The following is a 25,608-nucleotide window of genomic DNA, read 5'->3' on the forward strand; positions in this document are numbered from 1 at the left end:
TCATAAGCACCATAAGCATCATAATCAATACTTTACACATGAGTATTAGCTAGTTTGGCATCCTTATTACCTATTATTTGTGTGTGTGTGTGTATGTTTGTCTGTGGCTAAAAGATGGAATGTGGAAATGAAAGTTCATAGCTTCGCATCAGGTTTAAAAAATCTGTATGTCTATTACCACCTGGGCCTTAAAATGTATTTTGTCCTGTCTAAGGGATAATAGTCTCTGGTTAAGCAAATGCTGGCCCCACTTCTTTCTTCCAGGACACTAATGAGCAGGTGAAGGAAGGTGAAAGTCATCATCTCTGATTACTCACAAACCTACTTCAGGAATGAAGAGGATGTGAGGATTAGGGGAAAGGAGAAGGGTGGCCTTGTGCAAACACACACACATAGATATGTTCAGTTACTCTGGCTCATTAGACTTTTTAGGTTCCATGTGGGTGACTTTGTAACTTAGAAAAGAAAGAACATAAAGGACTAAGTTGAAGTTGACCCAACTGACTAAAATAAATGAAAACAGTTTGTTAAATCAATTGTCTTTGAAAGAGTGCAAATACAAATCTATTCAATCCATTCTTTTAAAACTTGTTAAAAAAACATCAACCAAAACAAAGACCATTCGTCTTCTGGCAATCTCTTCGTTCGAATTTAAGTTCTTCAATGCATATATAGCTGGTGTACTCATGTCAGTCAGGATTTTGACATCACATCATCTCTCATCGCTAGTTGGACTGTAAACAATAACCAGGGAATGGAAGAGGAAGCCTCGGCCCGGATATCCTAGCCCTTAAATCTCCCGAGGGCCATGTGACAGCGACCGGGATTAGACTAAACTACAGGTGCAGTTTAAACTGCAGCTGCTTACCATGTGGTTTTGATCCAGACAGCACAGGTTAGAACTAGAGGTGCACAAATTGCAATTTTCTTGGCAGATCCTGTTTTTGCCAATTCCGAATTTCTTAGCAAGAACTATAATTGACAGCATATACAAAGAGGAATCAACTTTCTTCAATGCAAAATTGCAGCTCAGCAGTTATATATATTTATACATATTTATAATATATATAGTTATGATATATATATATATATATATATATATATATATATATATATATATATATATATATATATATATATATATATATATATATATATATATGATATATATATATATATACACATACATATATGCTCACAGTTGCCTCCATGAACTGGTCAACATGGTATTAAGGTATGAAGTGTCTTTATTTGTGAGTTATGCTGTTGAGTAATGGACAGAAACGTTGCACAACATTGTGATGTCACAATGAAACTGACCTTTGACCTTTTGGATATAAAATATCATCACTTTGTCATTTTATCCTGAGATGTTGTCATAATTAGTGCATGATTTGTTAAGTCACATTCAAATATGTGTTCTGTGAGGTCACAGTGATCTTTGATCACCAATCTCTAATCAGTTCATCAGTGAGTCCAAGTGGACAAATTAAATCCCTTGAAATCAGCCCTGAGGTATGGCCATCTGACTGTATGAATACATAATGCTTTTAAAGCCATTGCCGTCGCTGATGGAGAGGCCTAAAAACACAGTGTATGTGTGCAAGTCAAGGCTGCATCCGGGTCTCTAATCTTAGCTGTCATTGTGTCCTCTTACCTGTTTGTTTAGGATATTTGACTTGTCTTGTAGCTGCAAGAGGTGAAGGTATGTAACACAGCGTTCTATTCAGAAACCTTCAAACAAGTGACCGATGATGACAATATGTGAGTCTCGATGAAAGTGCTTTTATAACAATATATAGCAATAACAATACAGAGATGAAACTGAAAATACTAAAAGGATTTTGCTTTGCTGGAACACATAAAAGGAGAGTCTGTTTCCTGTGTAGACCCCTATGCTGTTCTTAATGTGCCTCTTCTTCAACAATATCATTAATCTTCCTCACTATTAGGGTCAGAGCAGCCCTCGAGGCTGAAGGCATCTTAGGACACCCACATCAACCAACTCACCTACACTGACTCTCTGCTGCCAATATCAAAGCTGCTGCAACTAAGAGCAACTCTTTTCGTACCGATCAGAACTGTGAAAAAGCTGATGTGAACCATTAGATATTCACAATCGATAGTTAACACTAAACACCAGTCTGTCATCTTCTCCTCAAGCACCATCAGTTAATCATTAGGTTTAAAATCCAAATCCAGCATCACATAATGACTGGCACGTTAATTCTGCTGCTAGCTTCACAATGCATCATGTTCCCCTTTAGATCACATTCAGTTCCTGACAGATAACAACACAACATCGTTCCCCACATATTACTCTGCAAGCCTTGTCATTCGACAAACAGATTCTTTACTTCAGTGCACAGAGTAAAACAATAACACTGCAAGGGTTAGGGTTCAGATCCCACTGGGGCCATTTATTCTAGCAATGCTTCCATGGTACTTGATAAGTCTCCAATAAATTGCATATTTATGTACAGTATGTTGCCAACACAAATGGTATTACAAATTTTTCTGGCAAAAGCTAATTAAAGATGGATATTGGAACTGCTGGCATGTCATTCCTTCCTGTGTCTAATAATTCAGGCTAACCTTTTCATCATTTTCTGAAATAATAATACACATAACTCTTTGTGTTGACTGTTACAGGTGGCAGTCAAAGAATACTGTAAAGACCATAAAAAAGTTTCAATTTTCTGGTTATCTTCCTGGTTTCATTTACTCAAGTGATTATTGATGCGGCTTTTAAGTGTCTTAATTTAATTTTACATATTTTAAAATGAAACCAAAACACATATTTACAAAGACAATGCTAATTTACAGAATAATTCTCTCTACATGAAGCAGGAGACTAACAGTGTGTTCAGACAGAAAGCAAATTCACTTTTCAATGCCAAGTCAATGCAATGAAACGAATAACTGAGATTAGAGGTGAGTAAACACTTGCATTAGTAATACAAATAAAAATGAATGATGCCCCCAAAATTTGCTTTCCTTTCTCTCTGAACATGCTATGAGATACACTAGACCAGTCTGTCTGTCGGTGTGCAGAAACAGGTGCAGGTGTATATGATGCACATTATCTGATCTCATTATATTTGCTGCAAGACATACAAATTCAAAAGACAACGTTCATATAAAAGTCTAGAAAATAACAACATGTTACATTACACTGTGCTTGCAATAGTCCCTGCCGAGAAAACAGAGCTCCTAGAGTGTGCATACAGAGTACACACACCTGCAGGGTTACAACACCGAGCAAGAACGGCAGGGGGGAGGCTAAAATGGGAGCAAAGAGGAGGAAATGAAGAGAAACCCACAGACCGGAGGGAGAAAATGTGGCCATGCTGTACTGTGTACAAATGTGGACTGTGGCTATGATATTGTGACAAGTTTCTGTGTTCATGCTAAGAGCAAAGTGGAAAAAAAAACAAAAACAGACACCCCAGGTCAACTGGTTTAGTTAAACATTGTTACATGTTATGACCTCCGGCAAAACAACTACCAACCAGGATACAGAATAAAAAAGAAAAAAAAAAAACAGAGAGAGAGGGACACACACACACACATGCTCAATCTCCTAGAAACAAACTTCAACAGTGTGCCCTTCTCAGGTGACATTGATCCAAGATTGTAGGCAGATTACAACATTGTGGTGGTGGCAGGTTTGTTCACTTGCATTACCAAATATTGAATCCAATTTTTCTCTGCCCTATAGAATCCACTTAGCAGAAGGTTTCAAGTTTGCCCATATTTTGCTGCACACATCAGTCACATGCAAGTCATGCCATGAGATAGAACAATACCATAAAAATTCTACTGTTTACACTGGATGAAAGTAATCTTTAATTAAATAAATGGCCCTTGGCCAGGAATACAGTGTTTTTATAACACCAAGATGACCTCTGTTCTATGAGCAAACAGCACACATGGCAGTGAAATCAATGTTACAATCACCTGCATCTGTTTTTACATTTCATTTCCTCATTGAACATCAGGGTGGTGCGAGAGGGGACACTGATCGCTAGGTAAACATGTACTTAACCTTGACAAGGATAGAGATCCTGTGTGCATGTGCGCGACCTGTGTAAGATCTCTGATTTCACTGACTTTTCACACCTCTTCAACTCAGCTCAAGCCTTCATGCAGCATGCTTACTTGTGAGCTACACAAAACCTGGCATGCAGAGAACAATTTCTGATGAACAATCTGAGAGAGGAGAGCTGCAGGACTGTAAAACAGTGAGCACAGGAGTGAGTGGAAAAGCTGAATGGAGAGACAAATCACTAATCATGACTGAAATTTCGTCATTTCCATTGATCCACATTTAGGCTCCACTTTGCTCACTGACTGTTTAGTGTCAGCTGAGGTTTCTATGGCCCCTCCAGCTGTGTGTGACTTTGTGTGTGTATCCTTGAATATGTCTACGTCTGTGTATGCGCCTCTGTGCTTGGCTATGTCCACCCCTGTTTGCATTTGTTTTTCAACCGTGTTAAAGTTGGTTTCCCTTAGCCCTCTTAGCCCATAGTGTCAATAATAGGAGTGTACATCACTATTATACACAGTGTTAGCCTCGATCTAAGAAGCAGAACTGTGATTAAATTGTTCATTTCAATCTCCAAACTGTGTTGGAAAAACAAGGCATTTAAAAATCAAGAAGCAGGAGTTTCTTCCTTCATCAGCAGGCAAAAAATAGGGCCCAGTGGTCTCCCTTTAACATATGTTCAACAAAAACATGAAAGTAAGAGGACTGGACAGATCTATCACTAATGGCTTTTCTTCTGTTTGTTGTAAATTAACCTAAGAGATGCTCATAGTAAAGACAAGAGTTGTTGTGACCCACTTATGTTTCCTTCTAATAACAACTACACAAATATCCTTGAGCAAGGCACACAGTTTCAGGTAAACAGCTGCTGCAGTAAAACTGGTAACTGACCGACTGGCTCCCTGCTACAAGTGTGTAAAGCTGACAGAAAACAACATATGTGGCAAATCGCATACACAATGGATTATGGGATTGTTCAGTGTCCACATAACTATGTAAAAAATGGATTTCAGCACTGAACTGCAGAATCTGCAACATTAATTATAGTAGTTTCACCAGTCATGACTACTAGTTAGAGAAAATTGCTAATTTTAATCCTACTATACCATTTTTGTCCCAGCAAGAATTCTAGTGTAAGCCTATAAATTATGTGTAATAGTTTTAGCCTTTCAAAATTTAAAAAATGTTGTTATATCATCACAAGACTGCGAGCTTTGTTTTGAAATTTTCACACTCTTTAAGGTCCTTTTCGCAACTTTGTGGTTAAACATTGAAGGAAAAAATGCTTCCTCTGTGCAGAATTGGTCCATGACATATAAGTGACAAGTAATTTTCAGTGAATAGAAATTCTTGGGTTGTACTTTAAAAAAGTCACTATTTGTTTTCCTGGGATTTTGAATGAGGACATATAACGTTGTTGAAAGGAAGACTGTCTCTTTCCAAGCCGAATGACCCCTCTTCTACCCTCTTCTTTGCCTTTTATAGTTGAGGATCACCCTGTTCACTCATGCTGCTTGGCCCTGGGTTACACAATTAACTTGAGCCTGGGATGGAAACTGGCTGTCTTTCAGTCGCACACACCGACCACAGTACTGAACAGAACAGATAGAACATATATGCACACACAAGTACTGACTCTACCACACACGCACAAATATCATCCATATCATGGATGTCAATAAGAATAAGACTTTCCCACATTCAAATACACCAGTAGGGTCTCCTTCACTTTCAAATGCAACATTGTTGTAAGGTCAGTTTCCAGGGGCAATCCCTACTGAACAACAGATGAAGATTTAAATTATTTTCTAAAACACACAACCGTACTGGGACACCTACAACTACATGCTCAAAGAGTTCTATATATAGTCATCCACATTCAACTTCTGACTGATTGAGTTAGACCAAGAATTTAACACATGGCCTAATGGACGAAGCATCCACCTAATAAATTATGGTCTAAAGCCTTTGCCAAATGGTGGATATTAGTGTGCGCATGTGTGTGTGTGTGTGTGTGTGAGTTAAAGGGAGTCTGCTGACCTGAGGGCTGATGTCTAACCTCACCCTCACTGAAGGAACACTGAGGCCACTCAGAGGGAAGAGAGGGAAGGAGGTGGGAGAGGGGGTAAGGGCTGTCCCTGGGTTATCAGCAATCTTCATCTGAGGTATTCAGAGTGCTGTGTATGTGTGTGTGTGTGTGTGCGCACACACACGCACATATGTGCTTCTGTTTAAAAAGGCACTTAATCAGGGAGTTCCCTGAATGTAATGAAGTAGAGGGGCCAGACTGACGCATTATCAGGCTTTACCCAACCCTGTGACTGGGACACAGCTCTCTGGACAACTCTCCTCTTCCATCTGTAAACAAATCCTGTATCTGTATCACAATTACTTTTATTTGTAAGTTTAACATGTTAACCAAGCAATCTGAAGTTAACTGGGACAGACAAATTAAGAGAGAGCGGAACAATACTGGACTGTATCAGCACTGCAGAAAAGACTTAAATCACTTGGGGAATCCCTATTACTCTGATGATTTAAGCAGCTTTGTATGGTAAAAATGAGCCTAAAGTAAAATTGGAAATCCTTTGCACAGTGATGAATATATGTAACTGAAACCAACAAATGGAATATGGAAAAGGCCATCTTTCATGAGAAAGGAGACGGTATTTGCGTCTTGTTAATAATAGAAACATCACACTGGAACACAGGTATTAAAAAGACTTAAAAGTCTATGCAGTTGACATTTGACAGTATGTGGAAATAGCACGGGGCAGGAAATATTTAAAAAAACAGGGAGACTGGAGAGTGATGTGGATGTGACTGAATAGTGAGCCTGTGAGCAGCCTGTCTAAATGGCAGAACAACTTCTGTTCTGAGAGTGTGACGACTACAATATGAATCTCAATCACTCTCTCAGCCTTCTTTTATTTCACTTCTATTTTGGTCGAAACACTTGCTCATGAAGCCACAATGAAAATGTTTTTGTCCGAACACAAGCATTAGGTTCATATCTGGTTCAGTCATTTGGAGAAATTAAGTTTTATTTTTTTACTATTTCATATTAAGTAGATTATATTTGCACTGCATCATTTTCTGTTGTGTTAGCCCCCAACAGAATCACTGAATACTGAAGTCACACTTTGGGCTATTTGACATCTATGTATAATATTCCCAGAGGCTTGTGAGGACACAGTCAGAATTTAACTCAAGGCTTAGTCTAATCTTGGCACAAAATGGATTGATGTTTCCCTTGTAAGTGTTGAATGTAGGTGCAGGGTAACCTGCAAAAGCTTGTTAATTTGACCATGGAAGTTAGGTAACTGGTCTTTGCAGAGAGATGCCTGCAGAGTGAAAATACCAAATTATCCCCAAATTACTGTGTTACATCACAGACTCGTTGCTGCTTTGCGTCGTGCGGCACTGTGCTGTGTGTGAGATGGTCTCATTTAGACCAGATTAGAAGGTCGAAGGTTTGGTTTGCCTAGCTACACATACCCTGCCAAGGGCTCTTCGGGGGCCAGGTTTGCCCAAACATGGTCAGAAATAGTGAGAATACACACACACACATGCACACACAACATATTCTGCTTGACCTATGTGAAGTATTTGAAAAGCCTCCGGATTTCATTTCGAAAGGATTCAATTTTCCTTAGATAAACTCAATCCACTCAGAGTTCACAGCTTGTGCAGGCTACTGCAAAGCAGCACCATAGGGTACCTGTGACAGTACCAAGGGGATTTAAATATTCCAAACTGATGGATACACAATAACATACACTTCATTTTGGAAGAGCATTGTCACGTCTGAAATGCAGACTTCCACTTGTTCTCACTACTGCTGTCCATCTCAGTGAGTGGGGTGGGAAGTGGGGGTAACCCAGCAATAGAGAATGAGAAAAGTAGTAGTAATAAATAGAGGCTTGAGAGTTTGAGACAAGAGCACTGGGCTGGAAGGACAGGGGTATTAGGGGTTGCTCAAAAATAAGGGATTTCTCCCATTGCCCAAATATGTACCTATTAAAAGAGAATTTGTGCCCTGCTGAGCTGCCAATAAAGCAGCCAGAAGGAAGGAGCTGTGGAAACAGAACATGTCCATATAGAGAGGAGAACTGTGGAGAGAGGGCGCAGGAAGGGGGCAGGGGTTAAATGCTTCCCCAGAATGTGTGCTTTCCACTGGCATAAACCCAGTGAAAAGAGTCCCGGAGTCCCTGTTGATTGACGCAGCCTGAGGGCCTACTGTGAGCATGATTGAGCATAGGCAGCTGAACTATCACCTAAGAAATTACAGCCTTCAAATCAGTTCCACATTCAAGTGTCATGTTTAGCAATGTTTGAAAACACTACTGATGAAAGACTGGAGTTTGTTTTGTTTTTTTCATGAGGCTTTATAACTTCAGTCAGTATTAGTATTACCCAGGGAGTGAGTTTTTTGATTAGTAAACTAACAGAGAGAGACAGAGAGAAGACAGAAAGACAGAGGAAAACCTGTCTTGACAAACACCTCACAGATGTTGCTCTTCTCTGACACCACTGGTCTCCATAGCAACCCTGCTGGCCAGTAATAGCCTCTAGCTTGTTTGGCTGCAGCGGCGTCATGAAGACGTGCACACACATACACTATGCACACACAAACAGGCACATTTTAGTCTCTGATTGGGATCCCAGTGATTATTTATAGAGACAGAGGGACTCACTAGCCCACCCAGCCCAACTGCCCCCTCAGGCCTTACCAGGGAATACACATATCTAAACAGAGACCAATTACCCCCCATCATTAAAAGCTCTGGCCACACACGTAAACACACAGCCATAAAAACAGATCCACCAAGACCCTCGATTCTAGTAAACAAGTCCTGTAATTGGCGATAACAGATAACAGCTGGGAATTATACATTAGATCTGGCTTGTGCTGTTGTTTTCTAGGGTACATGCAAAAAGCACTGGCTGAATCATATCCTTAATATTAAAATTCACCCTCATTTTAACATAGAGAAATGGCACTTTTCAGTACATTTTGCTAGTGTGTTCCCACGTTCATATTCTACACAAGATAGTTTTTCTTTAGAGGTGAACCCCATTGTCAACAGATGTTCCTTATACTCGGACACACCCTGTTAGAGGCTGATTATTTCCCCTAAATATGAGCTAGATCAATATTTGATAATTTCTCATCCTGTCCCAGTGTGTGAAAGAAAACTCTTCCTTAAATGCTATTTCTTATAATCATATCAGAGTTTAGACTAAATGTGCCTAATGTTAAAAAAAAAAAGATCAAATATATCCTTTTCTCGAAAAAAACAAAACAAAAAAACATTTAAACTAAACAGAATTGACATGCAACAGGTGTGGGGTTACTGTAAAGCCAGCTGGCAATGCAGTGACAGCAACCGCAGTTGCTTGTTTGGCAATATTACAAGGTGTGTCATAGAGAGCTGAAAATGGCTACTGAGACTAAAAAGCATACAAACCCATCAAGATTTTTTAAGGCAGGGTTAGTGTAATAACCTTGAAATATTACCTCCTGTAAAGAGACTTTTGGATCTCTACAGAAAGTAGAGGATGTTTTAATACAGTTGAAATCACTGGAATGTAACTTTGTGTAATTTGTTCATATGTTTCATTCAGTTAAAAATTAATCTTTAATTTCCGAGAGACTCACTAGTGTCTGCTAATGATATCAAATATTGTCTGCTGGACACTGTCTATCATGCATGTGTCTAAAGTATAAAAAAACAACACGTTAATACTCATTACTTATCAGAGGTATGTACAATGGATGCCTATCATGTGCCATGAACACTGCCGACTTCACCTAGTGAGGTACATGCACATTAACATGAGTTCTGTTTTATGAAGGTGACATCAATTTGCAGTTCAAGGCAGGTAGCAAGCAGACCATTACGTAAAAGACTGAACAACACTGAAAGCCCCTGTACTGTGTATGTGGGAGGTGAATGTGAGCGTACTTACCAGGTGACAGACAGAGGGACAGAAACCTGAGGGTAGGGGAAACACTGGAGGATAGCACTGGACAACTCTGATAAGAGATTAACAGAGAGAGAAGGAAAGAGAGGGAGAGAGATGGAGAGAGAGAGAGAGAGAGAGAGAGAGAGAGAGAGGAATGAAAAAAGAATAAAAATAAATTAGTGAAGTGTAATTTGCAGATATCCAACGTGCTGTGCTAGCACCTCAGTTTCATCTTGTACACTTCCAGTAATATTACAGATGCTTGTGATGCCTTCAGGGGAGACACTGACACACAAACAAGCACGTCCCTACACAAGTACTGGCACGTACAACACACACAGGGGTGTAATCAGAACCCCTCCCCCACCGACCCATGCTCCTCATCCTATTTGACTTGTTCAGAATTTTAATCATTCCTCTGGCTTTTGCTTAATAAACTTTTAATAGGAAGCTGCTTCCCTTAAGAAAGGCTGCGTTTGAGAGAGAGAGAGAGTGGTGGAAATGAGCCGGCAAAATTGTACAAACGGCACCACCTCCACATCTGCTCTGCTGTAACTTTTGAGTTTTAGATAGCAAGAGGGTCGAATGAGAGCTTAAAACATAAATGTAAACTACAGCACAGATTAGACAGAGCGAAAAGGAACAACTATAGATGGAAAGGTGGATAATCCTCCACTTGGAAAACTATCTTAAATCCTCATGTCCACAGTGAAGACAAATTCCTCCACATTTCCTGTACTTTTGTCTTGTGTCTCTCATCACCTCATCCTCGCAGCTCCATCTCGCTTTACCCAGTGCAGGACAGGAACTGTGGCGGTAATGGTTTCTTTATAAAACCACTTTGCAAGATAAACTTAGCCTAGTGTAGACAAGGCAGGAGGGATTTCAACAACTAAGTGAGGAAAAGTTGCTGCTCTGCAGATTGTATTTATATCTGGGATTATCCTAGCCTCATAAATAAAGAAAATATATCCTGTGACCGGCCCATTTGTTTTGTTTTGCAGAAGGCTCACCATGCAGTACATCTTTTGGGCATATTTTGAAGAGAATAAAACAAAAGTGACCCATATACTGTTTATCATGAACAATGGTCTTTTATCATTCACAATGTTTATATACAAAGCACATTTTTGTAACATTTAAAAAAATAAGTGAAAATATGTTCTAGAGTCTATTTTAAATTATTGTATGTTTTCAGTTGTTTATGGAGGGGATTTTGGACAACTAGCAACCATTTCCATAGCAACATGACACAGTTGGGCAGTTGTTAGGTTCTCTCTGAGGACTTGAATAGATGGAGTGTGTATTCATCTAGCAGTGGTGTAAATTAAACAAACTATTCCTCTAAGCCACCATGAATCATTAATATGAAGGGCAGCAAGACAACTCATCAACTTGTGTACAACAAATAGATAGATACCCTCATTCATTTTGAAATATAATACATTGTTTTACATAATAGATTTTTACGGAAAATGATTTACTTCATGAGGAAATTAAACAAACAAATAAACTAAAAAGGTTAATAATCAGCAACCAATTTTAGGAGTTGAAATTTAGGAGGTTTTTTTAATAGGTAATCTGCAACTGATCCACTCAACACTGAGCCTGCTCCATCCATTCTGTCTTAGGAGGTATCTATCTCCTATCCATCCATCTCTCTCTCTCTCTCTCTCCCTCTCTCTTTCACACACATCTGCTCTTCATGTGGATGGGCCTTTCTCACAGTGGCAGCTTATGTGGATCAAACATTCTACATGTCAAGTGGATTCACTGGCCGAGAGCTGTTCGCAGGGCTCTTCAGTCAGGGGAGAGGATCAGTGGGTGCACCGTGCACCAAAAAAGGGAAGTCATGTCATGTATGCAGAGAGCAGTATTTATGTTCTGCTAAGGGTTTTGGTGAGAACACAGAGTAGCATCCAGAGAGACAGATGGACAGCTTCCACCATATGGAAGCCTGGAAAAGCACCACAATTGTTAATTTTCTTTTTTCTATAACTTCTTTTTTTTAATGACAAGACAGGTGCAGTGCAGAGCAAAGATGTGAAATTCTCTTTACTGACAATACTAATAATTAAACAATGTTTTGGTCACAGACTTCAGCCAGGCATCCTCTGTCCATCAGAACAAGACTGAACTACTGAGACCACCGTTGGCTGCTGAGACGCTGCTGTGTGGAATTATGGGTATAAGCTAGACTGCACTATTATTTTCTACTCGTTCGACTTCGCTGAGTTTTCAGCACAGAAGAACTATATTGTAAAATAGATTGCAAAAGTGCTACCATGGAAACTTCTAGCAAGCACAACTACCAGTATAATTCAGTATACACATATACACAATATCAAACAAGGAATGGTTGTACTTTGTCACCTGATAGGCTCTCTCCCTCCACCCTTTCTCTTTCACTCTGTGTGTGTGTGTGTGTGTGTGTGTGTGTGTGTGTTAAGAGCATGTGCATATTTTTAGAGGGTGCTATTCCAAGTAACATCCAGCAGTGCAGTAATAATTCCTTTGATTAGGGCAACAGGTAAGAGGCTGGTAATCTCACCCCTGCCTGCCAGAGGATTTAAAGGATGTAAACAGCTCTACCATCATCACCCAACCAGCGACAGCTCTACAGGGGAACCACACAGGGGTGCTGATTAAAAGGACAGCACTGCTAACACAGCCGACGACACACACTCTCGCAGGTATCACAAGATGGGATATGACAGGGGAAGTGACATTATCCATGTAACCTGGAATAGCCTCATCTAAAAATAACACACAGGCGCACACCAGGTTTTACACGGGGAAAATATGGTTAGAAAACAATAGTGACATTACTTATAATGTCTGGATTATATCTTCATGTGCTATAGAAAAGTAAACAACTAAAGAATAGAAGGGTGACAACCATCAAAATGTTCTTTTATAAAGTAGTTTAGGTGTGAATAAAATGACTGGGTACAACTGAAAGCATATGCCTCCGCCTCAGGAAATCGACCCAACCCATAGCCTGATATGCAGCTCTCAGTGGGACTCCCTGTTGGCTGCTTTGTTGCTATGAACTGCACCTGTCAGGGTATTGAGAGGATAATTCTCATGTCGTGATGTTGCTCTTTTGAGAGTCACTGTGAAGGGGATATCAAACAACACCAACTCTCTGAGCGGAGGAGCACTCTGAGAAAACCCCACCCCCTGTTTGTCATGCAGCTGTGTCCCATAGGGCAGCAGGGTTTCTGAGAGGGTCGAAGGAGGGTCAATAAACTGGAAAGCACTGAAGCAGTGGCAGCTAGTGAGGGAGGTTTATTTTAACGCTATTCCTATTTCATAGCAAATCCAGATGAACAGGAACATGAGAATAACTGAACAGCATAAACAAAACTAGATGGCCAAAACTTTAGTATGGCTTAGAGTTAGATGACAAGAAGTGGTGTCTGTATGGTAAATATAAGGCTACCAACAGCAGCCAGGTAGCGCATCTTAGCACATTCCTAATTAAAATATGATATGTTTGTTTGAGACACACACAATCCTAAGCACAGAAATAACACTGTAATGTTGCCGGGGCAAACCAGCCAGGAGTCCAGGCAGTTACAGTGCCATACCCATTTCTAGTCACTGGGCTAAGCTAACCGAATACTTGCAGCTTACACACTTTCATACATATGAATGTGGTATCTATCTTCTCATCAGAGTGACTGTGATGAAGCATTTTTTAAAAACGTACAACTTTTGCATAAGAGTTTTAAAACTTTTACTGTCTGTGACAGTTCTGTGAGATTATGTATCCATCCTCAGATTCACTCTGTTGTGGTTTGTTTGTGAGTTATCAGCTTGGTTTCCATACCAATTTTGTTGATTGTTTGAGTGAAATAAATAAATAAATATGCTGGAAGCCACTACTTTTGGACACATATTGCATAATCTGCAGCTGCAGCTGGTTCTATTATCTGCAATGAACTCCATTTATAACATTTTTGAAAGGTTTTAAAATTATGAAACATCTAGCACTTCTGTCTCTGCCAAAATCCCCAAAACACTCCATTGGCCGGAGGCTTCATAACTTGTATTTCATGGTTATCATTTTTAAAATCTGAAATGGGCCTGGTGGAGAAATGATTTGAATATGAATATGATTTTCAATACCAATTCCAAAACTAATGCCAAATTTTTGAGTGCTTTTTTCTAAATACATTGCTGCTCTAAATACATGTTAAATTATAAACAAATGAACTGGTCTGAATGGAATGAAAGACTTGAAACTACACCTCTCAGTGGAACGTGGGTGAAATAGAAATGGGAGGTAAAGACAAAAGAAGAGGCATCCTGAGAGAAGCAGAGAAGGATGGTGGAGGAGACAAAGGCAGTCAGACAAAGAGAGAGTTGCACACATACCAAAACATTTCACATACACTTTGACTTTTCAGTTTTTTTCTTTGTGATGCTGTCAGGAGGCAGCTCCCTGAGGGCCAAAGAGTGGCAGCCGGAGAGAATAAAATCCAGAGAGTGGAGAGAAAAGGTGAGGAGAGTTTTTCTACTTAGCGACTCATAGAAAGAGCACAGAGCGTCACATCATTCCTTTTGCCTTAGAGAATGATGGACAACTGTCCTTAACAAGGACGAAATTAGGTCTGGGTCTCTGTGAACACACACGCACATCGCACACATCGAGTGGGAGAGCACTTCTTCCCTTCAACCAACGTGCTGGCTAATTAGAAGATTACATTAACAATGATGGCGCCCAGGGTCCAGAGCCATCGTCACAGGGGCACATTCTTTACTACGAATGATAGGAAAGCGTTCAACCTCAGCTGAGAGCTAATTCACAGCATAATTTGCGCTGATAGGACGTAAAACACTGTACAGTACAGATGAATCCTCTATAGAAAGCTGAAAACTCACAGCACTTCAGTGGTACTTAACCCTTTTTAGACATGTAATGTGTAAAATCTACCTAAGTAATGCCATTTTGGCTTTCAGACTGAAGCCTTAAGCTGTTAATATAAATATTCCGTTATGACTTTACTCAAACATGACATGATCATTACAGATGGAGCTGTAATTCACACAACTTATTTGGCATCTGGTGCATTAGAGGGAGCTTGGCCCTACCAGAAAACAGAATTCAGATGGAAAACAATTGTATAGAGAAAGAGTAGCATTTTCCGCTCTCGCGCAGGCTGAGCTGCATTCTATAATTACCTCACTATCCAGTATATTAGTTTTCACTTTTCGCCAGTCCTGTGCTGGATTCAAACCTACCTACCTGCACACAAAGGATTCACAGGAAACAAAGCATGCATGTAATCTATTGCATCAATATCAGCCTCACGGTTGACATTTCTATCACTATATCAGAGCTGTACTGAGTTGCTGCTAAAGCAAACTGTGTATTTCCTACTGCTGTTGCTCAACAACAAAAGCATTCAACAAGCAAAATCTGAGTTTTTATTGTCTACTGAAGAAATCACAGGAAACTCAATGCCTTTCTGTCCTGACATTCTGTCCTACAACGTCTGTCCTACAAGACAAGACAACTGTCATTTTCAGCGTTTTTTTCACCACTGGATAATTTCCAATTTTTGCAATGGAGCAATAGAACAAGAACGAACAATCACAGCAAGTTGTGGGCTGGATGAAGAGGAACAACAGCAGGCGACAGTTTGCACACTTCCAACTCCACTTTGTGAAACCCATGGTTGTATAAAGGGTATTGCTACATGGGCTGGTTTGCAAATGAATGCATTCTGATTTAAGTTTTACACAGCGTCCCAACTTCTTTTGAGATCAGGGTTAAACAGATACATCAGCTGCTCTGCTAATGTAGTAGCTGCTGAATTACTTTTTGCGGCACCAGGAATTCTAGGACATGTCACATTAGAGCACACTTGCAGTTAAACTATATAGACAAAAGTATTGGCACACCTTACCATTACACCAACAAGGACTTTAATGACATTGTTTTCAAAATACAAGAACAGCTTTGTAGTTCTAACAGCTTTCACTCTTCTGGGAAGGCTTTCCACAATATTTTGGACTGTTTCTGTCGGAATTTTGCCCATTTATGCAGCAGAGCAATAGTGAGGTCAGGCACTGATGTTGGACCAAAAGGCCTGCCTCATAATCTCCATTCCAGTTCATCCCAAAGGCGTTGGATAGGGCTTGAAGTCAGGGCTCTGTGTGGGCCAGTCAAGTTCTTCCACACCAAACTCATCCAACCGTGTCTTTATGGACGTTGCTTTGTGCACTGGAGCACAGTCATGCTGGAATAGAAAAGGGCCTTTCCCAAACTGTTGGCACAAAGTTGGAGGCATAGCATAGGAGGAGCCACAAGTCAACCAGGGCTAAAATGCTAAGGATTACAACTTTAAGTGTTTTGCTGTATAGTGATTCTCTAGACAGGTGGCACAGAGGAAAGTCTTAGACTTAAACATCTTAGAAACAGAAACCAATAGTTTGATGATTTTTGTGGCCTTTCAAGTTTTTTCAGGAAATAAAAGAACAAAAAAACAAATTTTTGCAGACTGTTCTGATCTGAGGCTTGACGTTGTAAGACCGCCATCATGACTTTTGCATTAAACTTCGATGGCTATTCTCCTGCAGTGGGCATTGCATCAGTTAATACCTGATGCAAAACAAGCAACATAAAATTAGTTGTGAATTGATCAATTACTTCCTTGTGAAACACAACAGCTATTTTGTTTGGTCACTTTACACCACACTCATATTCATTCTAGCTGACATTTTCTGTTCTTTAACTTCCCTGCTTTCTATGAATGACTAATGGGGCATGTAGACAAAGTTTGATGAAGCTGCTAGATTAAGTAAGTGCAGCGTTGTATACAAAATATGTGATATATTCCTTTTTTGACTCATGTGGTATAATTGTGTCATTTAGGGAAACACAATGCTTAGCAGCCCTTGCCGAAGTAAGATTTACAAGATTCCTCTTACGATGTGCTTTGATAACACATTTCTAAACTTTACATTACTTCCAAGGTTTGTTATGATAGCCATCTAATGGAGGGTGGGACTAAGTCCTGAGTCCTTTGTTTAAATGACAAGCAAGAAGTGTTTGATGAAAAATGGCTGGAGGCCTTTGACAAATATCTGGTTGGAAATTCATGTGAGGGAACTGTTTGTCTGTTACACTGTGTGTTATTACTCAGCCTAAAATTTGTTTGTTTCCTCAGTCATAGAACTCAGGGAGCACTTTTTCATGAGTTATAAACTCATAAAAAAGGCCCACAAAAACACCATTAAAATCCACTTTGTCTTTCAATACATAAAACAAATAAAGACCTAAATTAGGCCAATATTAAATACTTCATGCTGTTCCACTTGGGGATATCTGCATAAAACCAGGCATTCCCTTGCAGCCATTAGATTATGCAAGTCAATAATAAAATAGAGACAATTGTGCCGTGCTCTGTAGTCTGCATTTCAACTTAGCTGAGTGGGATATGTGATAAGCTCAGCTGCTAAATGTTACATAATTACTTGGACTTGTTATCACAAACAGTAGTGGGCTGATTAAAGATGCTCTTCTGGCACATGCTTTACACACACATGCACAGGCATGCACGCAGGCGCGCACACACACACATACACACATACGCACGCACGCACACACACACACACCTCTCTCTCTCCTTCCCCAGACAGATAAGAGCTGTGCTGTAATAAAGGGAAGAAGCAGCATTCCTGCTGTTTATCTAGTCATCTGATCTGGCAAGCCAGTCATGTGCTTTAACTGTGTTGGAGGCTTGGTTGGATGCTTTAGGCTAATCCAAGCTAGCCTCATGTACACCGCTGTTTTCAGCATTTCCACTTATTAACTGCTCTTTATCTTAACATGAATAAGTTGCGCCCCGAACAAAGCCTTTAGGAAACCACCGCCTTCTCTGAGTTAGAGTATGTCTGCTGATCAAAGGTCACATTTGATTTGGTTTGACCTTGCAAACAAATAAGTCAATCCATAAACAGACAATATACAATCAGTCAATAGTGTAATAGAGAGTGTGATGAATACACTAATGATTTTGCTGACTTGAATGATCCTCATCAGTGCATTGGAAAGGCCTATTCTCTCTATTATTGGGCTGGCTGGGTAATAATAGCTATCCAGGAGAGGATGGTGCAAAATCAAGTTTTGCATTCTGGAGCGAAGGTCGACAGTTTAATTGGAAGTGCAAATTGCGTTCACATGTATCCCCATAGTGGATTGAGCCATGGGTAAAGTGAATATGCACAGCGGTAGCATGTGTACATTTAAAAGGAGATGGGGGATGGAAGGAGGGAAGAAACAAAGCAATATATTTTTAGAAACACGCGTGTAGCTGAGGTGCAAATATTATCACTGAAGTGTTGTTTTCGAATCCTCTCTTACACAAACCAGGATGCTCTCGCAGCCTGCTAGTGAATCAGCTACGCTGCTGCTGCCAATTTTTTGTTAAGAAGAGTAAATATTGACTTGATGACGGCAGCTCCCTGCAGTTGGTGTGAAAGGAAGCGTCTCTCTCTGTTTCTGTCTGCTTTGCTTTCCGTTCTCCCTCCCTCTCTCTCTCTCTTGGCTGCTGGTAGAGAGTCTGCAGAGAATACCCCTGTCATTATATTCACCCTCAAGCCACACTTACCCTTGTGGTGAAGACACACGCACCATCATTGATCTCTCTCTTTCTTTAAGCAGCAAACACTGTGTTCACATATTAATCTGCAACATCTGGACCAGAAGGGGTTGAGGCCAGATTTTGATCTATTGCTTTGTGTCTGAAGCTGAGACTGATGAAGTGGTGTTTATCAGCGTAGAGAGCAAAGGGCGATGCTGGGTTTTACTGAGCATTTTCAAAGTGTCACAGGCCAGAAGAACTGAAAATTCGCTATGACAAAATGTTTCATGTAGTATCTTAAAAGGTTTTCAATGTAAGTGCTCATCCTGAGTGACCATGTTAGTTATCCCTGATCCTACAAACTTATGTTCTTAGACTACAAAATTGAACTAAACCTAAATCAAGGCTACTGTAGTTGAGTAGATGCAGACATTGTAACTTTTTGTGTCACAACTACATCCAGTCCTTTAAGTTATATTCTTGATAAGTGAATTGCAAAAATCAAATTAAAAACATCTAACTTCAGTTATAAAACAAACTGCTTCACCACATTTAAATAAAAAGCTGTTTAGTTTTTAGGTTTTAAGAAGGACCATCTCCTTTCCACTTCTGGGTTACATTTAAAGATGCAGCTCCTTTGAAAGCAACATCTCTGTTGCCTGGATGCAGCCTCAAGAGACTGTCACATCCATATTTTCAATGAATGTCAAGGTCTGAGAATGCAGCTCAAGGTAGGACAGCGTCTCAGGGTGCTGGATCCATGCAGACACTTGCAACAGGAATTGATTAAGGTACATTGACTCTGCTGCTGACACGGCTGCTAGTACAGAGACTGCTGATGCATGACTGCCCCTGCCGCTAGGGGTGGCCAACGTAAAAATGTTCAAAATGGTTTGATAATAAAGATATAATATGCAGCATTTCCACATTTAAATGTGGAATTACATTATCCCAATTTTTCCAAAATGTTCAGACTCAGAGACATTTGTAATTTAACGAGGATTTCATTTGCCCATTGTTTTAACTTCCAGGAGAGAGGGAGGAAGAAACTCCATGAATTCCATTTAACATAATTGTCAAATGCAATCAAATCGATATTGGTGACCTGACCTTCCCTTCACTGTGCTGACTTCACATTATTTTATAATATTTTTAATATTTGGCCACTTGTAGGATCTAAGTTATTAAACTAGACTTCCATTACCATTTAGAAAATTCTTAAAATAAAAGCTGTCATTTTCCATATGGTGGAAAACTTACAGGGTACCGGTACTTAGAATGAAGCAAATATAATTTAGAGGTAATGATTTATAAAAACAAATCTTAAAGCCTCTGAAAATTAATCAGGCCCAGCCAACAGACAGCCATCCCGCTACACATCACATCATTAATACAGATTACATCATTAATACACTACATATTACAGAGAGCAATCACCTTTCAGCCCCATTACAACTTCTAGCTTGGCGTGGAGGATAGTAGCAACAGCAGCAGCAGCAGCAGCCATGCGACCTGCTTATCAATGAGTAATATCTTAGTGCGGATTGGCAAAGCTGCACATCAGTCTAGTATGAAAGGTACACAGATACACATAGATATCCATGCAAAATATTCAGTGGAAGGAAAATCTTTATTATTCCTCACCTCCTTCATGGTTGTTGATTTTTTGGTACTTCCTCGTTTTGTTTTGATGTTTTTTGTGTGTGCATCCAGAAGTGCATTAAATTACACACTGACTCATCCTGTTTACATAACTTGCCAGGTAAGCCTACAGGCAGGATGAGGCCATATGTTTCATACACATTATGCATTCACTTGTATCAATTGACTTAATGCTGACTAAGCTATTAATATGCAATAGACCGGGTGCTCTGGAAAGAAGATAATAATATTAATGAGGGTATACTAAATTCTGGGAAATTAGCCTTTTCATCAATTGCTAACAGATGGTATTAGCCAGCAGTGCTGTTAGACATAACCTAAACTTGATCAAAAAAAAAAAAAAACACACGAAAAAGAAATGTGTGTTGCAGCAGCGACTACTGGCAGTGAACAAACCCAAAACTCACCAGTTCAGCATCAATAACATTCAGCAGGAGAAGCTCATGTCTTGGCCTGCAGAGACAAAAAAGGACATACAGTAAGAAGGAAAGAAAAATTCATACATCACACAGGCCTGAATCAGGACTTATTTGGCCGAGGTCTAAAATCCTGCTATATAGTATGGACAGGAGCTGAGAGAAACCACACAGAAGGGAGCACATACCACAGCTTGCTACTCCCCTGCCACGGAAAATATAAAGAAAATCCCTATATTGACAGCTTCTCAACAGCCTTAGCTTGTCAGACTTTAACAATAAAGGCAGACATTTTGAAGGCTGTGATTCAACATGTTTTCGACATACTATCACAACACTAGGCTTGTCAGTTGTTGTGCCAAGTTTCTTGTCTGTTGGCCTATCAATCCCTCTGGCTGTCTATCTGCACTTCCACATTCACAGAACTCTCTGTGAGGCCATAAAATATTGACTGACAGTTTTGTCAAGGCTGCTGTGAGATGAAATAGTGCTGTGATAAAAACCTGATATCCCTACCCAAACAAGGGGATGGAGCTGGAGATAGCCAAGCTAATCAAGCCCAGAGCATCCTCATTTTGAAAAGAAGCAGCACAAAATAAAGAGAGGAAATGAATGAGGGAGCACGCCAGCCTTTCCTTTCAGAAAGGAAAAACAAGCAATCGAGATGTACAGTAAACCGGCAGGCACAGGGATGGATTCCAACTTTAGTCCCACAAGAGGAAACCTCTAACCTTCAAGCAATTCAATACAATGCTGGCAAGCACGCCACTGTGAAAACATACAAACAGACAAAAAGAGATTTTCTCACTTTATTGTCGTTTGGACCAAATCCTAAAGCTACATTCAAGCTCACCATAGAAATACAAGCTAAAGATAACAGTGAACAAAGTGTGCTAAAAACACAGTTCACAGCTTCATCAACCTAGTCTATGGCTGCACCACAGTCACATTCATAAAGCCCCCAAGCTCTAACTAATGCTAACACTGGCATGTGTGTGAGTTTGGGGATGTTGTTTTACCTTCCTCCTTCTACATTATATGTTTAAATTAAATCACACCCCCTCCACCTGCACAGCACAGAGTACATTTACACGCTATACGTTTCAAGCTGGACACACCAGGTTGATCAAACTCAGTTTAGAACAAAACAGTAACCAGGACAAGTCTCGTTTGTCATCACACCAGTCAGATGGGGACAGGTAACTTTGAGGACAATATTTAATTTCTTAAAGCTAAATGGGGGTCACCATTAGCCAGTCTCACTTAGTTTAGCCAGGCAAACTCTCAAAAGTGGGCCAGTCTGTGCTCAGAAAAAATCTAAAATTAAATCATCTTTTATCATCAAAACTAATAATATTGGGTAATAATCACAATCACAGTACGATATTTGCAAAAACTAACAGGGATTACCATTAAAGCCCTAATCATACAGCAATCCTATTACCAAAAAATATACCTAAAGAAATAATTCAATCAAAGGCCACCAAATACACCACAGAGGTAACACTTAGGATGTCAGCTGTACAAAACAAAACAAAATAATAATAATAATAAAACACCTGCACACTTTGAGTTAGCCTTTAAGCTTCTTAGTCCACCTCTATTCATCAAAATGCTCCAAAGTCCGGGTTTAAGCCACAGGTAAGCGATTGTTATTGTGTGAGGGAGGGTAATGCTTGCCCCTGTAATCACCACTGAAACGTTTACGTGGCAATGTCAATAAGCCACAGCACAATTTGTTTTTCTTTACATAATAGTTGTGATCATTCACAGGCAGCAGAGGACATACTTTGAAAGGAGAGGTGAGGGACAACCGTCTGCAATTTTACAACACACATTTTACGGCTCCCAACCAAAAGCCTGATGAGATTAGATATAGTGGCCAAATGACATTTAGAATAAACTGTCATAAACCTGTGTTGCATTTTACAAGAAGAAAATATGGTTCCTCTGCAGATATGGCTCATAATATATAAGTGGAAGGAACAAGTTGGTGAGAACAGGGAGAACAGCTGATGCAACAAGTCTGTTAAGACACCATCTACACTCATTCACCAATTAATTTTAAAGGCTGCCAAGAGACAAGTGAAAACCTTCAGCATAAGAATACATTATGCCTTATTTACACTGCAAATAAGCTTATGGAGTTAGCGATGAACATGAACAAATAACACTCTACCTTCTGGGTGTGTGTGCTAAAAAACAGGTTTTGAAAATAGAAACCTGCTCTCTGACTCTGTCAAATTCAGCTAGATTGTCCTTCCACTGAGACAACACACTTTCATATTTCCCTCACTAAAAATGAATGGGAAGTTGCAATAAACTGACATTGACTTAACCTAGATTCAATGTCAAGGAATCAGCAATGAAATCTAACATTCAGCACCTTTTTCACTAATTTATTTGATGCAAGTGGACTGAATGCACTGACAATACAATATTAATATAAATCTTAAAAGACACGACATCAAAATTTGACACTATTTTAATCTTACTGCTTATTTATTATACAGTGATATGACATTGAAAATGGACTGCAATAAACACATAATAAACAGTTTTTTGATGATTGATATGACACTGCAAATAGACCACAATAAACACAAAATAAACACTGTTTTTGAAAGAAACTAGCCATTTCTGCTTGTCCTGACAGTGAATCAATTACACCTCGCTGTCTGGGTTGTATGCACGGCAGCTGCAGCTCCCACATTCTCTTAGCTGCCCACCCGACTTAGCAGCGGCAGTCCTGGCATGCACCAGACAAGAGATTCAATAAAAGTTCTTTGGCAGGTCAGTGGGATGTCAATATTACAGTTCAACAAAGCACAATGTACACAAACGTGTACAGATATAAGTCATAAAAAAGCCAGTCTCTGCTGGTTCTTCTGTTGACTTGTATGGCCACTATGCTGTTGTGCCTGTCATCGCATCGGCCGGCTGGCTTCTTGTCTGTCCCGCTACAGCTAGCTACACTGGCTAGCCTCCCAGCCGGTGGAAACATCAGTAGCATCCGCATTTCATCAAGTTTTCAAGCCGCGGCGGATCTCTGTTGTCTCGCATTTACCTGGTAGAGAAGCGGCTGCACCGAGCAAAGCGAGAGTAAATTCGATATTAAATTGCTAAAGGTCCAGTTAATGCGTCTGGCTAGCTAGCTAGCAAAGGCTACTATCTCCAGCTGTGTGTGTGTGCGTGCGTGCGTGTGACAGATAGTGAGGCAGTGAGAGGATGTGTGATGTCTGAAAGATGCGAGTGAGCCTCTGAAAGCTAGCGTGATGGAGTTAAATGAAAGGTCCTGTCTCAGCAGTATCCGTCTCACAGCTACACTAACACACTGAATCCAACACAATCTCGCATACATTTAACGGAGCACTCGGAACAGTAACTCCAAATATATTCCGTTAGCAGCTTTGACAGATATTTCAGAAAGCCTTGTGTTTATTTCTTACGTGATTTTGGTGTTGGAGGCGGATCTGGACGGGTTTAATCCGACGGCTGAAAGAAATAATGCTATTGCAGAGTCCGGGTCTGGGGTTTTCTCTCCGTGTCTCTGCCTGTCTGTGTCTTCCAGCTGCAGCAGCTCTAACCCGTCTCCCTCCGACTGTCTGCTCTGTCTCACTGCTGCCGGAGTGTCCCGGTGCTCTTGTACCACTCGCCCTCCAGTGGTGAATGGACGGCCCTGATGCGCTTTGATGAGGAGCCCCTCTTCAGTCAAGTAGCGCGTGCCCCCCCCCCACTAAACGTGCCTGCGCGTGACCGTGTGTGTGCGTGCGTTTGTGTGTGTATGTACGTATGAGAGTGTGCAAATGGTTGAATGAGTGCGCCTTGGGTTGACAGAGTGAGTCATCCAGCAGAACCAGATCCAGCTCCTCCCTGCTTTTCTAACAGCTGACTACTGTGGCCGCCATGCGTTGATAAAGACAAACACTGCCTCCCCCTCCTCCCTTTGTAATGCTGCTCTGTTTTTTTCTGTAGTGGTGACTCTGTGTGTGTGTGTGTGTGTGTGTGTGAGTCACAGGCGCTCAGTAGTGAGTTCACTGCACTTTATTTTATTTCTATGAATGGCATCACTTCAATATTAGTCATACCGCAGTTGTGTGTTTTTCATTAACAATTTTTACAATAATAACCAATGTTGTTAGGCACACATGAATTTTTATGACTTTAATTCGTAAACAGAATTACGTTAAGCATAAATTACATTAAAATGGGTTTGTTTTGTTTGTTTTTACAAATTTACTAAATATAACTGCCTGTAAAAGGGGAAGATATTGATTTGTGTTTTTTTTTGGGGGGGGGGGGGGTGCTATAGTTACATGAAATGTATCTTCCATGGAAAATGTTGAAGCATTTTTCTTTAAAGGGATATTCCTGCAATTTAGTATTGCTTGTCTTTAAAGTCAGGAGGCTTGTGAGAGGTACGTTTAAAAGGGATTGTAAAAGTAGATGCAGCACAGGCAAAGATATCCTCATTTTTAATCTGTAGTATGGACCAAGCTCAAACACTGATTCCTTCAAATCCTATAATGCAAGTCAATCATGTTTTATTACGCTCTCTGTATCAGGTCAAAGCCCATATATTTCAAACTCAGCACACCCAATCTGTAATGCAGGCTTTGTGTTAAAAAACTGCAATCTCCACACCAACCAAAAATAACCATGATGACATGATCAAGGTTATTTTCTCAAACTTTCCTTACCCTGTGAAAACAAAGAAAGTAGTACCTCCAATGACAAGTAAACAGATGTTCATTTAGTAACCCTTTAAATCAACCACTGCATGATGAATTTATTGTTTTCCAACTCCTTTGTGGTCTTGCATTTCTGTTTGGATGAAGCATAAATTGTCTTAAATAGATTCAGTGCTTTTCCCTCTAAAGAGGACATTACAATCAGAATTGGATTTAGAATAGAT

At 40.1% G+C, this 25,608-nt stretch overlaps 1 protein-coding gene across 5 annotated transcripts in view; it reads right to left on the bottom strand.

The window, feature by feature from the left end:
- Window positions 1-24,581, bottom strand: part of LOC124051016 (1-phosphatidylinositol 4,5-bisphosphate phosphodiesterase beta-4-like) — a 61,101-nt gene extending 36,520 nt beyond the window's left edge. For 2 of the 5 annotated variants that reach the window (XM_046374026.1, XM_046374028.1), the window contains exons 1-3: window positions 24,143-24,457; window positions 20,685-20,730; window positions 10,022-10,088 (exon numbers count right to left, since the gene is read on the bottom strand). The gene's annotated coding sequence lies outside the window, so the exon portion shown is untranslated. Of the gene's footprint in view, window positions 1-10,021; window positions 10,089-20,684; window positions 20,731-24,142 lie in introns of all 5 variants that reach the window. The other 3 variants (XM_046374023.1, XM_046374027.1, XM_046374024.1) reach the window with 3 other exon arrangements.
- Between the last annotated feature and the right edge of the window lie 1,027 nt (window positions 24,582-25,608).

This window comes from Scatophagus argus, chromosome 19 (genome assembly GCF_020382885.2).
Source record: "Scatophagus argus isolate fScaArg1 chromosome 19, fScaArg1.pri, whole genome shotgun sequence".
NCBI classification, from domain to species: Eukaryota; Metazoa; Chordata; class Actinopteri; family Scatophagidae; genus Scatophagus; species Scatophagus argus.